Raw genomic sequence first — 14843 nt, forward strand, 5'->3', positions numbered from 1 at the left:
AGTATATTAGAGGGTTTTTTCACCCCAGTAACCAAAAAGCCGAATTTCTGGCCTAAATGTGACAGTCACTTAAGTTCGCCTAATCTTAGATGTGTAGTCTATCAGAGGGTTTTTTTACCCCAGTAACCAAAAAGCCGTATTTCTGGCCTAAATGTGACAGTGACTTATGCATGTCTAAACCCAGATGTGCAGTATATTAGAAGGGTTTTTCACCCCAGTAAGCACAATGCCGTATTTCTGTCCTAAATCTGACAGTAACTCACGCATGTCTAATCCCAGATGTGCAGTATATTAGAGGGTTTTTTCACCCCAGTAACCAAAAATCTGTATTTCTGGCCTAAATGTGACAGTCACTTATGCATGCCTAATCCCAGATGTGCAGGATATTAGATGGTTTTTTCACCCCAGTAAGCACAAAGCCATATTTCTGGCCTAAATGTGACAGTGACTTATGCATGTCTAATTCCAGATGTGCAGTATATTAGAAGGGTTTTTCACCCCAGTAAGCACAAAGCCGTATTTCTGGCCTAAATGTGACAGTCACTTACGCATGCCTAATCCCAGATCTGCAGTATATCAGAGGGTTTTTTTCACCCCAGTAAACAAAAAGCCGAATTTCTGGCCTAAATGTGACAATGACTTATGCATGCCTAATCCCAGATGTGCAGTATATCAGAGGGTTTTTTCACCCCAGTAACTAAAAAGCTGTATTTCTGGCCTAAATGTGACAGTGACTTATGCATGTCTTATCCCAGATGTGCAGTATATTAGAAGGGTTTTTCACCCCAGTAAGCACAAAGCCTTATTTCTGGCCTAAATCTGACAGTCACTTACGCATGTCTAAGCCCAGATCTGCAGTATATCAGAGGTTTTTTTTCACCCCAGTAAATAAAAAGCCGAATTTCTTGCCTAAATGTGACAGTCATTTGTGCACGTCTAATACCAGATGTGCAGTATATTAGAGAGTTCCTTCACCCCAGTAGCCAAAAAGCTATATTACTGGCCAAAATGTGACAGTCGCTTATGCATGTCTAATCCCATATGTGCAGTATATTAGAGGGTTTTTTCACCCCAGTAAGCATAAAGCCGTATTTATGGCCCAAATGTGACAGTCACTTATGCATGTCTAATCCCAGATGTGCAGTATATTAGAGGGGTTTTTCACCCCAGTAACCAAAAAGCCGAATTTCGGGCCTAAATGTGACAGTCACTTATGCATGTCTAATCCCAGATGTGCAGTATATATTAGAGGGTTTTTTCACCCCAGTAACCAAAAAGCTGTATTTCTGGCCTAAATGTGACAGTCACTTATGCACGCCTAAACCCAGATATGCAGTCTATCAGAGGGTTTTTTCACCCCAGTAACCAAAAAGCCATATTTGTGGCCTAAATGTGATAGTCACTTATGCATGTCTAATACCAGATGTGCAGGATATTTGATGTTTTTTTACCCCAGTAAACACAAAGCCATATTTCTGGCCTAAATGTGACAGTCACTTATGCATGTCGAATCCCAGATGTGCAGTATATCAGAGGGTTTTTTCACCCCAGTAAACAAAAAGCCGTATTTCTGGCCTAAATGTGACAGTCACTTATGCACGCCTAAACCCAGATATGCAGTCTATCAGAGGGTTTTTTCACCCCAGTAACCAAAAAGCCATATTTGTGGCCTAAATGTGATAGTCACTTGTGCATGTCTAATCCCAGATGTGCAGTATATTAGAAGGTTTTTTTCACCCCAGTAAGCAAAAAGATGTATTTTTGGCCTAAATGTGACAGTAACTTACAGGTGGAGTCAACCATAACACCAATCATACATGCTTTACCCCACATTCATAAGGGGTTAAATCCACCCCCACTGCGCCCTATTGTCTCTGGCATAGGAGAATAGTTAGCTGCGATTTTACAGCCCCTTGTCAAACGAGCACCAGGCTATATTAATGACACTGGAGACATCTTAAGAAGTTTCTACCAGAAAGAGTGGTCTTCCAGTTTCTCCTGGCTTACTAGTGATGTTTCATCGCTTTACCCTTCCATCCCTTTACAGCGTGGCGTTATTCACACTAGAATTTCACTTGCACAAGTACAGCTTCCATGAGTCATATTTCATAGACTATGTTATAGAAGTCACCGAATTTTTACTGACTCATAATTACTTTTCTTTTGATGGTCTGTTCTTTCTGCAAATACGGGGAGTTTTGATGAGGGCCAAATTTTCCCCTTCCCTAGCGAATTTAACCATGTCGTATTGGGAAGAAAGGTATATATATATATATATATACCAGTGATGACCCTTTTTTAGCAGCATTGGATTGGTATGGCAGGTACATCAATGATTTGCTCATCATTTGGAGCAGCGATGTGCCTGGCATACCTAATTTTATGCTCTACCTCAATGACAATCCTTTCAATCTGAGATTTACTTATTCGCAGGACAGGTTTACGATAAATTTTCTTGATCTAACTCTTACGGGTATCCCCTGTTCGAATATACATACAACAACTTATCGTAAACCAGTCTCTGGGAATGAGATTCTGAGAGCCAACAGCCATCATCCTATACGTACTATGAAGTCTATTCCGGTAGGAGAGATGTTGCGTGCCAGAAGAAATTGCAGTGATGATGCGACCTTCACATTGGAATGCCGACTCATCACATCACAATTATTAGTAAGGGGTTATCCTATTTGGATGATTAAGAGAGCTGAAAAAATAGCACAGACGAAAAGTTGCAAGACATTACTTTTTGGGAGAGATGATAGGGCAGGGAAGGAAGAAAACACAGTGGGTGTGAAAGATCGCATTAATCCACCTACTTTAGTTCTTACCTACAGTAATCAATTTCAGCAGGTTATCAATTTCAACAGACGGTCTCCCACGCTGGCTTCATCCCTGTCCCCTTCATTATTTAAATCAGCTTTGAAAAGAACCCAGACCAATACTTGGCTTAAATTTACCGGGTTCACACGGTGTGGCAGTCATCCCTGCAAAACTTGCGGCTATGTTGTGCCCACCCAAATCTTCGAGGATTCAGAACATATTTCAACTTTCCCCATTAAATCTAATATAAACTGCAATACCACTGGGGTAATTTATATTATTAGATGTACTCAGTGTGACCTCCTTTATGTGGGAAGCACCACAAGAAAGTTGAAGAATAGAATCCTGGAATATTTGAATTATGTTACAAATTCTTCGTATGTCAATATTTCGAATGCTGCCAGGCACTTGTTTTCGATGCATGGTAGGAGCTTACGAACTTTTTCTGCCTTGGAATCAAGCGAGTTTTTCCCTCTATTCGAGGGGGCGATTTCCAAAAGCGATTAATACAAAGGGAAGCCTTTTGGATTCTACGATTGAAAACAAGATATCAGAATGGCTTGAACCTAAAAAAGGAACTCATGTATCTCTATTAGGATTTCGTCCATTCCTGGTGTGCCTTATATATATTCTCATTGTGTTGTTTCATCCAGATTAGCAGCAACGATGATACTTTCGCCATGTTTGATTTGCATTTTTATGTTTTTAACATTGTAAACTACTATTCAGACCATGCGTTTTTCAGGAAATTATATATACATATTTCGCCAATGACTCGCTTATCACAATTCTTTTGGGAGACTGGCTTATTTTGCTATTCCTGACTTAGACCCTGGAGACTGAATAGTATACATTTTATGTGCACTTATTTGGTTTTTATAGATGTTAAATTTGCACCAATGTTAATTTCAGTTGTTCCTATTGGCTGTGCCTTGGGCGTGCTGCAATCAGGAGAGGTTGCGACTAGCCTATATAGACATGGCCAATTGGATTTCTGATCGGTCACGACTAAGAACATGTTTGTTCGAAACGCGTAGACGTTCATTTGGAACACTGAGGTGATGCTGTCACTGTATGGATCTGTACTACACCGAATAAAGGAACCCACAATATTTTCTAACTTCAATGCTGGATTCATCGCTTTATTTCTACTATTTCACGGTCTTACCAAGGTCTCCGTGCATCAGGGAAGTTGATACAAGGGATAGAGGCAGCAGGTGAGCTGGATATTGTTTACAACAACAGTCACTTATGCATGTCTAATCCCAGATGTGCAGTATATTAGAGGGTTATTTCACCCCAGTAAGCAAAAAGATGTATTTCTGGCCTAAATGTGACACTCACTTATGCATGTCTAATCCCAGATGTGCAGTATATTAGAGGGTTTTTTCACCCCAGTAAGCAAAAAGATGTATTTCTGGCCTAAATGTGACACTCACTTATGCATGTCTAATCCCAGATGTGCAGTATATTAGAGGGTTTTTTCACCCCAGTAAGCAAAAAGATGTATTTTTGGCCTTAATGTGACAGTCACTTATGCACGTCTAATCCCAGATATGCAGTATATTTTTTTCACCCCAGTAAGCACAAAGATGTATTTCTGGCCTAAATGTGACAGTCACTTATGCACGTTTAATCCCAGATGTGCAGTATATTAGAGGGTTTTTTCACCCCAGTAAGCAAAAAGCTGTATTTCTGGCCTAAATGTGACACTCGCTTATGCATGTCTAATTCAAGATGTGCAGTATATGAAAAAAAAAAGTTTTTTAACCCCAGTAAGCAAAAAGGAGATTTTTGTGAAACTCACCTGTAAAATCTTTTTCTCGTCTTTTCCATTGGGGGACACAGACCATGGGTATAGCTTAGAGGTATTAGTAGGAGGGACACTATGCAAATGAAAGAGCTCCTCCTCCTCGGGCTATACCCCCAGACTCCACCAGGAGGAACTCAGGCGTTGCACAAGCAGTAGGAGAAGGAGCAAGAAAAAATCATGGAAACCATCGGACCAAGCCATAAGGTCCAACCAGAAACAGAAAAACTGAACTAAAGACCCCTCCTGCAACAGGAATAATGGGTGGGAGCTGTGTCCCCCAATGGAAAAGACGAGAAAAAGATTTTACAGGTGAGTTTCACAAAAATCTCCTTTTCTCGTGCTTTTTTCCATTGGGGGACACAGACCATGGGACGTCCAAAAGCAGTCCATGGGGTGGGAAAAAATACCAGCACCGCCAGGAGGAACGCCCCAACGGTCAAACAGGAACCACAGCCTGCAAAACCCTGCGGCCAAAGCCGCATCAGCCGAAGCCAGTGAATGCAACTGACAAAAATTTGCAAAGGTATGCAAGGACGACCAGGTGGCCGCCGTACACAGCTGAGACGCAGAGGCACGACTGCGTCTTGCCCAGGAAGCCCCCTCCGCCCCAATGGAGAGAACGGCAATTCTAGCCGGGGGAACTCCACCACAAGCGCGACAAGCCGCGGAAATAGCCAAGCAGATCCAGAGCGCCAAGAACGGCGGACGGAAGCAGTAGCCGCGAGACACACCTCCAGGACCCGTACAACATCCAGGGAATGCAGAGTGCATTCCTTGGGGTTAGCCGGAGAAGGACAAAAGGAAGGCAGGACAAGATCCTCATCAAGGCGGAAGGGAGAGACCACCCTGGGCAAAAAGAAGGGGACTGGACGGAGCACAACTTAATCCTGGTGGAAAACCAGAAAGGCTCCTGACAGGAAAGAGCGGCCAGCTCCGACACCAGTCTGACTTAAAAGCTCGTGATGGGACGTGAACTCACTGCATAATAGCCCAGAACTTTAATCACTACGCTATGTAGCTGTATCAGAAGCTATGGTCACAAGGAAGTCCAGATGAGAACAGTCAGAGAGACCCTCCTCAAAGGCTCGAAGGGGGCCGACTGCAGAGCGCGCAGAACCAAATTGAGATCCCAAGGAGACAAAGGGGGAACATACGGGGAACCGAATGCGCCACCCCCGAAGAAAGGTCACCACCGGACCCTTAAGAGCAAGGGACCTCTGACGGCCCGCGCCGAAACCTGACCTTACAGGGAACTAAGCGACAGTCCCTGCACAAGCCCAGACTGAAGAAAAGACAGTACCATCAAGATGGAAAACCGAAGGGGAGGGAACCCCGAACCCTCAAAAAAGGATAGGAAGGCCATCCAGGTACGATAGTAAATCCGGGAGGAAGAAGACTTCCCCGGACTGATCATGGTCCTAACCACTGAATCCGAGAACCCCATCTTTATCAGGATGGCGGTTTCAACAGTCACGCCGGTAAACGAAGAGACCGCAAATTCCGGTGGAAGAACGGGCCCTGAGACAGTAGGTCCTGTCCGTCGGGAAGAGGCCATGGGGCGCCCGCCAGCAACCGAGCCACGTCCGAAAAAACCACGCGCGGCGAGGCCACTCTGGGGTGATGAGAACGGTCGGAGTCCCTTCCGCCTCGAACTGGCGTAGACCCTTTGGTAGGAGAGGAAAACAGAGGAGGCTGAAGTCCTGCCACGGAGACACCTGCGCATCCATCCGTACGCCTCCGGATCTCGGGCGCGAGCCAGGACCACTGGGATCTTGTTGTTGAACCCGGACGCCATTAAGTCCACATCCGGACGGTCCCATCTGTGGCAGATTTCCTCGAACCCTTCTGGATGCAGAGACCACCCGCTTGGATCCACCGTGTTGTGGCTTAGAAAGTCCGCTGTCCAGTTGTCCACTCCTGGAATGCAAACTGCTGACAACACCGGAACGTGCGTCTCCGCCCACGTCAGAATTCTCTTCACCTCCTGCATCACCATCCGGCTGCGGGTCCCGCCCTGATGGTCGATATAGGCCACGGCCGCGGCATTGCCCGTTTGAACCCGCACTGGGAGGCCCGCAAGGAGAGAGGTCCAATAGGAGAGAGAGAGCGGAAAAAATCGCCCTCAGTTCCAGAAAGTTGATTGGAAGGCGAGACTCTGCCGCCGACCAAATTCCTTGAACCGTGCGAGACTGGAAAACGCCCCCCCAACCCAGGATGCTGGCATCGGTGGCGGCGATCGTCCAGGAGAATGCGAGAAAGGAACTCCCCGACCTCAGGTTCTTTGGGAACAGCCACCAAGGGAGAGCTGCCCGAACCCGCTGAAAGGTAAAGGATCTCCTGTTGCGCCAGGCGAGTGTGAAACTGGGCATATGGAAGGCCTCGAAAGAGGCTACCATAAGACCCAGGACCTGCAAGTATTCCCGAATGGAGAGGCACGGGGAGCGCAGCAGATGCGACACTGCCCCCTGGACCTGGGAGGACTTGAAGGCTGGTAGAATACTTAGGCAGCCGAGGTGTCCAAAATCACCCTCCGGAAGGAGAGCCTCTGGGACGGGAAGAGGCAGGAGTTTGGGAAGTTACCAGCCAGCCGAACCGTTCCAGGGTCTGAACAGTGATCCGGACGCTGTCCGTGGTCTGCGGTAGAGAGGGGGGCCTCTATCCGGATATCGTCCCGATAGGGCAGCAAAGGAATGCCCCTGGTACGAAGAAGCGCCATGAGCGGTCCAGGACCGTGGCAAGGACCCGCGGGGTGGTCGCCAACCCGAAGGAAGGGCGACAAACTGACAGTGTCGACCCATAATGGCGAAGCGCAGGAATCAATGGTGGGATTCCGCAATCGGGACATGTGATAGGCCTAGGAGCAGCAGGGCGGGCTGACTGGGCCCTCTAGTGCCGGGAAGGCTGGTGCAAAGGAAGGGCTCTTTGCGGGCGACCTGAGACCCCCGGCGGAGGAAGCAGGCGACGGCCTACCAGATGAGAAACGGCAAAAGGCATGCAGAGATGAACTCGTCCAGCTGATCCCCATAAGGTCTGGAAACCCCAAAGGGGAGATTAGCAAGGGAACGCTTGGTGGAGGCGTCAGCATCCCACACCTTCAATCAAATCTCTTCGCGCTGAGTGACAGAGATGGCCAACCTGCGGGCAAAGAGGGAAACAATGTCCCTAGAAGCTTCGCAAAGAATCTTAGAAGCCTGAGACATCTGGAGAACCAACTCCAGTGTGTTAGTAGCCGCATCTCGTACCGCCAGTTCCTGGTGGTGGTGTTGTAACCACACCGAGAGAGCACTGGCTACCCCTGCTGAGTGAAAGGTAGGTCACAGGGACGCGCTGCCAGCGAAAAAAGGACCTGGAAGAGAGTCTATGCGTCTGTCTACAGCATCCTGGAAAGAGGAACTGACTAAGACAGGAAGGGCCACATAATTGGCTAATCCGGCCACCGGAGGATCCACCTTAGGGGGAGGAGACACCTCTCCTCGCCGTCAGCAGGGAAAGGAAAGTATATTCATGCGCTGGGTGGTCGAGAACCTTATTAAGACCACCCCAGGCCCTGGACATGACCGCGGAAAAATCCCTCATGGACCGGGAACATGGTAGTCTCCGACTGCCTGGACGGAAAAAGGGGGAACTCCTGACCAGTGGAAGGAGGAGAATCCCCTTGGAGAATAAAGGTGTCTCGGACAGTCACCACTAAGTCAGCCACCCTGGTGGAGAGCTTAGGCGAGGGGTCCCGCTCCATGACCTAATCAGAGCCGGAAATTCTCCTTCAGACTTGCGCTCCCTAAGGGAGGGGAGAGTCGCCCGAACGCGCCTCTAGACGAGGGGGGGGGGGGGGGGGAGAGCCAGAGCCATCCGAGGAGGGATGCTGCTGCTCACGCTCCCTGTTAGTAGTCGGGCGTCTTCTGTGGAAAACCACTTAGAGAGGTGGTTGGCGTCACAGGATTTGAAAATGCCCTATAGTCCAAAAAGGACCTGGCTCGTCCGAGCCTGATAATTCTCCTTCGGATTACTCTCCCTAGGGAGGGGGAAGAGCAGTCCGCAAGCGCCACCGGCGAGGTGAGGGGGGTGGAGAGACGGAGACATCCGAGGTGGGATGCTGCCGCTCACGCTGCCTCTTCGTAGTCAGTCACCCACTGTGGGGACCACTGAGAGAGATGGAGTCGTTAGCGCCACAGGATTAAAGGACATGGTTGCCTTGGCGACTAAGACCAATTTAGCGGCCGCGCTGGACATGGCAGATGCCCAAGCGGGGACCGCAGGCCCCCAGGGACGTGGAGGAGGGGTGGAGGAGGGGGGTAAGGCAGGGATGCAGGTAATACTTATCTGCTCCTGCAGAACTTCTCCTGCAGAACTTCTCCCTCGACTCCAGGACCAGCAGGGATGCACCTCATCAGGCTTCTGACTCCTTGTCCAGGAGTGCAGTGTTCTGGTGGAGGGTGGCAGCAGGAGACCCAGTAGCTGGTGGGATACCGGAGCTGCAGGTCGAGCCCGGATCCACTTGTCTTCTTTGGGGGGCAATGGAGGCAGCCAGGCAGCGTCCAAGGACGGCAGCGGGCATTCCACGGGGGACCAGGAAGGCGCCATGCCGACCTGTGTCCCCATCTAGAATAATATAAACAATTTTTGAAGGCTGAAAGGGGCTTTTAACTCAGAAAGCCTGGACATGGGGCGGCAGCAGCAGCAGTACCACTGAGCTACCAGCTTGCCTGGCACAAAACGGAGTAGAGTGATGAGGAGCTGCACGGCCATGAGCAAACAGAGTCTCCGGTGTAAGGAGAGTCAGAGCGGCATGCCGAGGCCCCGCCTCCCCGAACGCGTCATTATGGCGCGAAAAAAGCGCGCGAAAAATAAGCGCGCGCGCGAAAATATGCGCGAAAATAAGCGCACGCGCGAAAATATGCGCGAAAATAAGCGCACGCGCGAAAATAAGCGCACGCGCGAAAATATGCGCGAAAATAAGCGCACGCGCGCGGAAATAAGCGCGCGCGTGATTTAAACAAACACCACGTGGAGGAGCGGCCTGCCGGCGGGCGCTGAGGGAGCGCAGCAGCCAAGGCCCGACGAGAGAAGCGCTGAAGCCCACAGTTTAAGGGGGAAGAGATGCCAGTACTCCAGTGCCAAAATGAAGAAAGTGCCCCATCAGGATCCTTCTTCAAGTTCACCCAGGTAGCCACAGACAAATAGACACAGAGGGAGGGGGAGGGATTGGGCAACACTTATCTGCTCAGCATGCTCCCTCGATGTCCAGACCAGCAGGGATGCGCCTCTTCAGACTTCTGACTCCAATCCAGGAGAACAGTGCTCTGGAGGAGGGTAGGCAGCAGGCGTCCCAGCAGCTGGTGGGATGCCGGAGCTAACAGGTCGAGCCCGGATCCACTTATCTTCTTGGGGGGAAATGGAGGCAGCCAGGCAACGTCCCAAAGACGGCGGCGGGCACTCCACGGGGGACCAGGAAGGCGCCATGCCGACCTGTGTCCCCATCTAGAATAAAAATAACAAAAAGGAGTAGAATCAGAGAGTGTCAACCTCCTTCACCAGACACTAAGCAAAGACTGAGTTCCTCCTGGTGGAGTCTGGGGGTATAGCCCGAGGAGGAGGAGCTCTTTCATTTGCATAGTGTCCCTCCTACTAATACCTCTAAGCTATACCCATGGTCTGTGTCCCCCAATGGAAAAAAGCACGAGAAAAGCTGTATTTCTGGACTTGCAGACATGCAGATAGCCTGTGCTGGTGCACTATCGTTGCATAAAATGGCTGCCGATTATGTATTGATATTGACAAACTGAAGTAAAGAAAGTTTGTTTTCAGCAGTAGTTGTCTCAGGGCAGGCTTAAAAAAATTGTGTACTGCACCCACAAAACACATTTGCTGTAGATTGCTGAGTAAAAAAAGCAGTTCTTGATAAGATTTTTCCCTGATCTCTCCCTCACAGCAGCTGCAGCCTCTCCCTGCACTAATCCGAGCAGAGTGACGGGCGGCGCTACATGACTCCAGCTTAAATAGAGGCTGGGTTACATGCTGCAGTTGGCCAATCACAGCCATGCCAATAGTAGGCATGGCTGTGATGGCCTTTTGGGGCAAGTAGTATGACGCTTGTTGATTGGCTGCTGTGCAGCCTTTCAAAAAGCACCAAGAAAGTGCCGAACAACGAACCCGAACTCTTACATAAATGTTTGGGTTCGGGTCCGGGTGCCTAAAAACCTAAAGTTCGGTACAAACCCGAACTTTAAAGTTCGGGTTCGCTCAACTCTAGTAGCGTGACCACTGAGGAAGGGATAGTGACATATCCCGAAACGGGTCTGGAAATGTCGCACACCTGTTGAAATATCTCCAGTCACATGGCCATGCGGACATTTCCATAAAGAAATCGAAAAACTTGATTTTGATTCTACATACAAGAGATGCTAGATCCGGATGAAACCGAAGTCTCATGATTGTGTTCCCGCGAGCTTTCGACAATACAGATCTTGGTAAGACTTACTCGAGGAGTGCGACGCGAGACGCCAGAATTTTCCCGCACCGCTTGCCCCTCGTCAAATTAAAGGAGACACCACGGACAACCCCTGAAGGTAAGTGGCTGAATAGCCGACATTGTCATCTATCACAACTATTTATGATAGTTATAATACTATCACTCTTCAGACTATATTAGAACTCTTCCGAAAGTAATATTAATACCTTCACCACCATTATTTTGCGACACAATATCAATCCCTCAGGCTTCACAAATGAAACAAAGAGTATTACATGCGCATGTATGATAAAGAGACCCATATTATAATACAGACTCTTATGGTGGCGCATTGGAGTTGCCTCCATGTTTTTACATTGATTTTATATTGGTTATACTGCTACATTTTGTTTTATATTTTATATGTAATAAATGTGTGATTTGTGTTAGCTCAAGCCTGATGTTAGAGTGCTCGCCCAACACATACCTACTTTAGACAATGAAAAAAATTCTAATCACCTGTCATTAAAGGGGTTGTCCCACAAAAAATATTCTGCAGCTTTCAAACCTGCGCCTGGATCTGAATTCCTTTGTAATTGCATGTAATTACAAAATTAGCATAGCCCTTGAGTGATTCAATAAAATGTATCTGTATAGCGCCACCTGCTTTTTCTTATTTCTTTGGCTCACTTAGAAAGCCGCATATGCTCAGTTTCATCCTTTAACTGCCTCCTGAGCTGTGATAGAGAGAGCATGGACACGTCCCTTTACTGCAGAAAAGACTCTCCCCTTTAACTATCAGCTTGATATAAATGTAGCAAAGCAATGAATGGGGAGATTTCTGGATCCATGTGAGGTACAGGGCTGGTTCTAACTTTGGTTTGCATTTTTTATGATTTTCATTTTTTACATTAATTATGAGAGATAACCCCATTAGGGCTTAAAACAGGCTTTTCACTAATGGTTTAAGGACAAAATCATTACAAACTGGAGAAAATAATCCCTGCTTACACTTTGCAATAAACTGCCACCTGAAGGTTCAAGAGCATTAATTAATATGATGAATCCATGTTAAAAATCCACTTGATTTACATGCAGATTTTAGTGTGGATTTTGCTACTGATTTGCTGCAAATTTAACTCAAGTGCATTGAGTGAAATCTGTGGCTGACCCAAAATTCAACAAGGCTAACCACTAATGTTGAGCAAACTTGTGTTTTAAGTTCTGCGTTTAAAGTTCGGGTTCGGGTTATCGAAGAATCACGTTATGGATTCCGCTACCACGGACCATAATTTAGAATCCTTAACGCGATTCTTCGATAACCCGAACTTTAGACGCCGAGCTTAAAACACAAGTTCGCTCAACACTACTAACCACTGTTGCCATTGTGGTATTTCATGCACAGAGGGATAGATAGATAGATAGATAGATGCATGCTCTTGTCATTATATTTTACAGACAGCAATTTTTAACTTTGGTTTTACTTGCACACCATTCCAACAGTAGAAGCTACAACCAAGACACAGATTTTATTTTTTTTTTGTATTTTTTTTAGCATATTTGAATAAAAAAGGCTAACTTATGGCTGCTTAATGCGGCATCTGCAAGCAGAGATATTTGAATGACAGGCATACAAGGATGGCACATCAGCTGCCAATATGTTATGAGACCATGGCAACATTTGCTCATCCCAGAGGATTCATGCTGCTGTGTTCTGTACTTTCAGGCATGAAATAAATAATTCCAGGTGCCAGAAAAAGTGACTCTGATAAAAGAAAACAATTCATTTAGTCGGATTCCGTTTACCCCAAGGCAACAACTCTGATAAAGAAAGTTTGTCTTTTATTTGCTCATATATGTAGAGCTCCATGCATTACATTTTCTGTTTTTACTGTTTGTTATTCTGTTTGCTTAATATCACTTTTAAGCCTCTTATGTGTGTACCATTGAACTTGAAAATTACATTCACTCTTGCTGCGAAATGAACACTTCAAATCAAACCATTTTCTGCATTTCTGTTTATTATTGATTTTCATAGATGTTGTGCAAAAATCAGCCCAAAAGGGATCCAAAGATGTTTGTGTATTATTAGACTTTGAAATTGGGTGTTTTTATGATGTCAGGATACACAAGAAAAATAAAATATACTGACCTTTGACAAGCTGGCTTTTCCTTGACTGGTCCTAATGATGAGCATGAATATAGGCTGCCTATTTGGGCTTTGTGAATACGATCATCTACCTTCAACTTCATAGCAGTCTTAGGATGGGTTCACTCTAGCGTTAGGGATTCCATTATGGCTTTCCGTTATAACATGGTTATAAAACAGAAAATAATGGAATCCATAAGACGGAAGGACGGATCCGTTCTTCTGCCCATAGACTTGTATTATGACGGAATGCAAAATTGAAGCCTTTAAAAGGCATTCTGTTTGCTCTCCGTCCTAATAGAAGTCTATGGGAATCAAAATGGATCCATCTGGGTCCCATTATGCAAGACGGAAAACAAAGTCCTGTCGAGAGGACTTTGTTTTCCGTCTTGCATAACGGGACCCAGACGGATCTGTTATGCTTTCCCATAACTACTATTCCCATAACTTTCCCATTAAACTACTATTGTCCCAGACTACTATTAGGACGAAAAGCAAATGGAATGCCTTTTAAAGGCTTCCGTTTTGCATTCTGTCTGAGCATTCTGTTATTTTCTGTTATAACCATGCTATAACAGAAAGCCATAATGGAATCCCTAACACTAGTGTGAACCCACCCTTAGCGGGAAAATTAAGCAAAAATAAGAATAAATGCATAGTCCATTTTGATTCAAAATTATGGGTTGGGGTGGGTTTACACTAGCGTTAGGGATACCATTATGGCAGAAAATAACAGAATACCCAGACAGAATGCAAAACAGAAGCCTTTAAAAAGGCATTCCGTTTGCTTTCCGTCCTAATAGAAGTCTATGGTAAAGCATAACGGATCCGTCTGGGTCCCGTTATGCAAGACGGAAAACAAAGTCCTGTCGACAGAACTTTGTTTTCCGTCTTGCATAAGTGAAGCAGACTAGGGTCCGTCCTGTAAAATTTAAAATTGCTAGAAAACCCGCTTTAATCTGTTATTCCTATATAGGTTAGTCAGTGGCATGCTAAGAGGGGGGCGTCCGCAGTGAGAGCCCGCTGTCAGAGGGGTGCCAGAGCCTAGAAGCAAAGAAGGCTTCCATTAATAAAGATAGAAACGCTCATTGCTGGAGCGCAGGGAGCTGCAGACCTGTTACTCAGTTGAAGCAGCAAGTCTTCTCCCTGCTCCACCATTCAGCCTAATGGCGTGGATCGTGCAGCCGTCCTGTGTGGAAAGAGCCTGCAGCCTGGGAATCTGCATAAGCTCCGCCCACACAGTGCTGCAGAGCGATCTGTGTCTGCAGGGAAGAGAGGACTATGAAAACAGGACAAGGTGAGTAGGTACTGTTTTTTGTTTTTTTTAACAGAGGGCATTTCTACCATGGAGGGGGCACAGAGGGCATTACTATTACAAAGGGGGCACAGAGGCCAATACTACTACAAAGGGGTCACAGAAGGCATTACTAATACAAAGGGGGCACAGAGGGCAATACTAATACAAAGGGGCACAGGGGGCATTACTACTATAAAGGGGCACAATGGGCATTACTACGGGGAGCACAATGGGCATTATTACTATGGAGGGGGCACAGAGAGCATTACTACTATGAAGGGAGCACAATGGGCATTACTACTGTGAAGGTGCACAG

This window comes from Bufo gargarizans, chromosome 5, assembly GCF_014858855.1.
Source record: "Bufo gargarizans isolate SCDJY-AF-19 chromosome 5, ASM1485885v1, whole genome shotgun sequence".
Taxonomy (NCBI): Eukaryota; Metazoa; Chordata; class Amphibia; order Anura; family Bufonidae; genus Bufo; species Bufo gargarizans.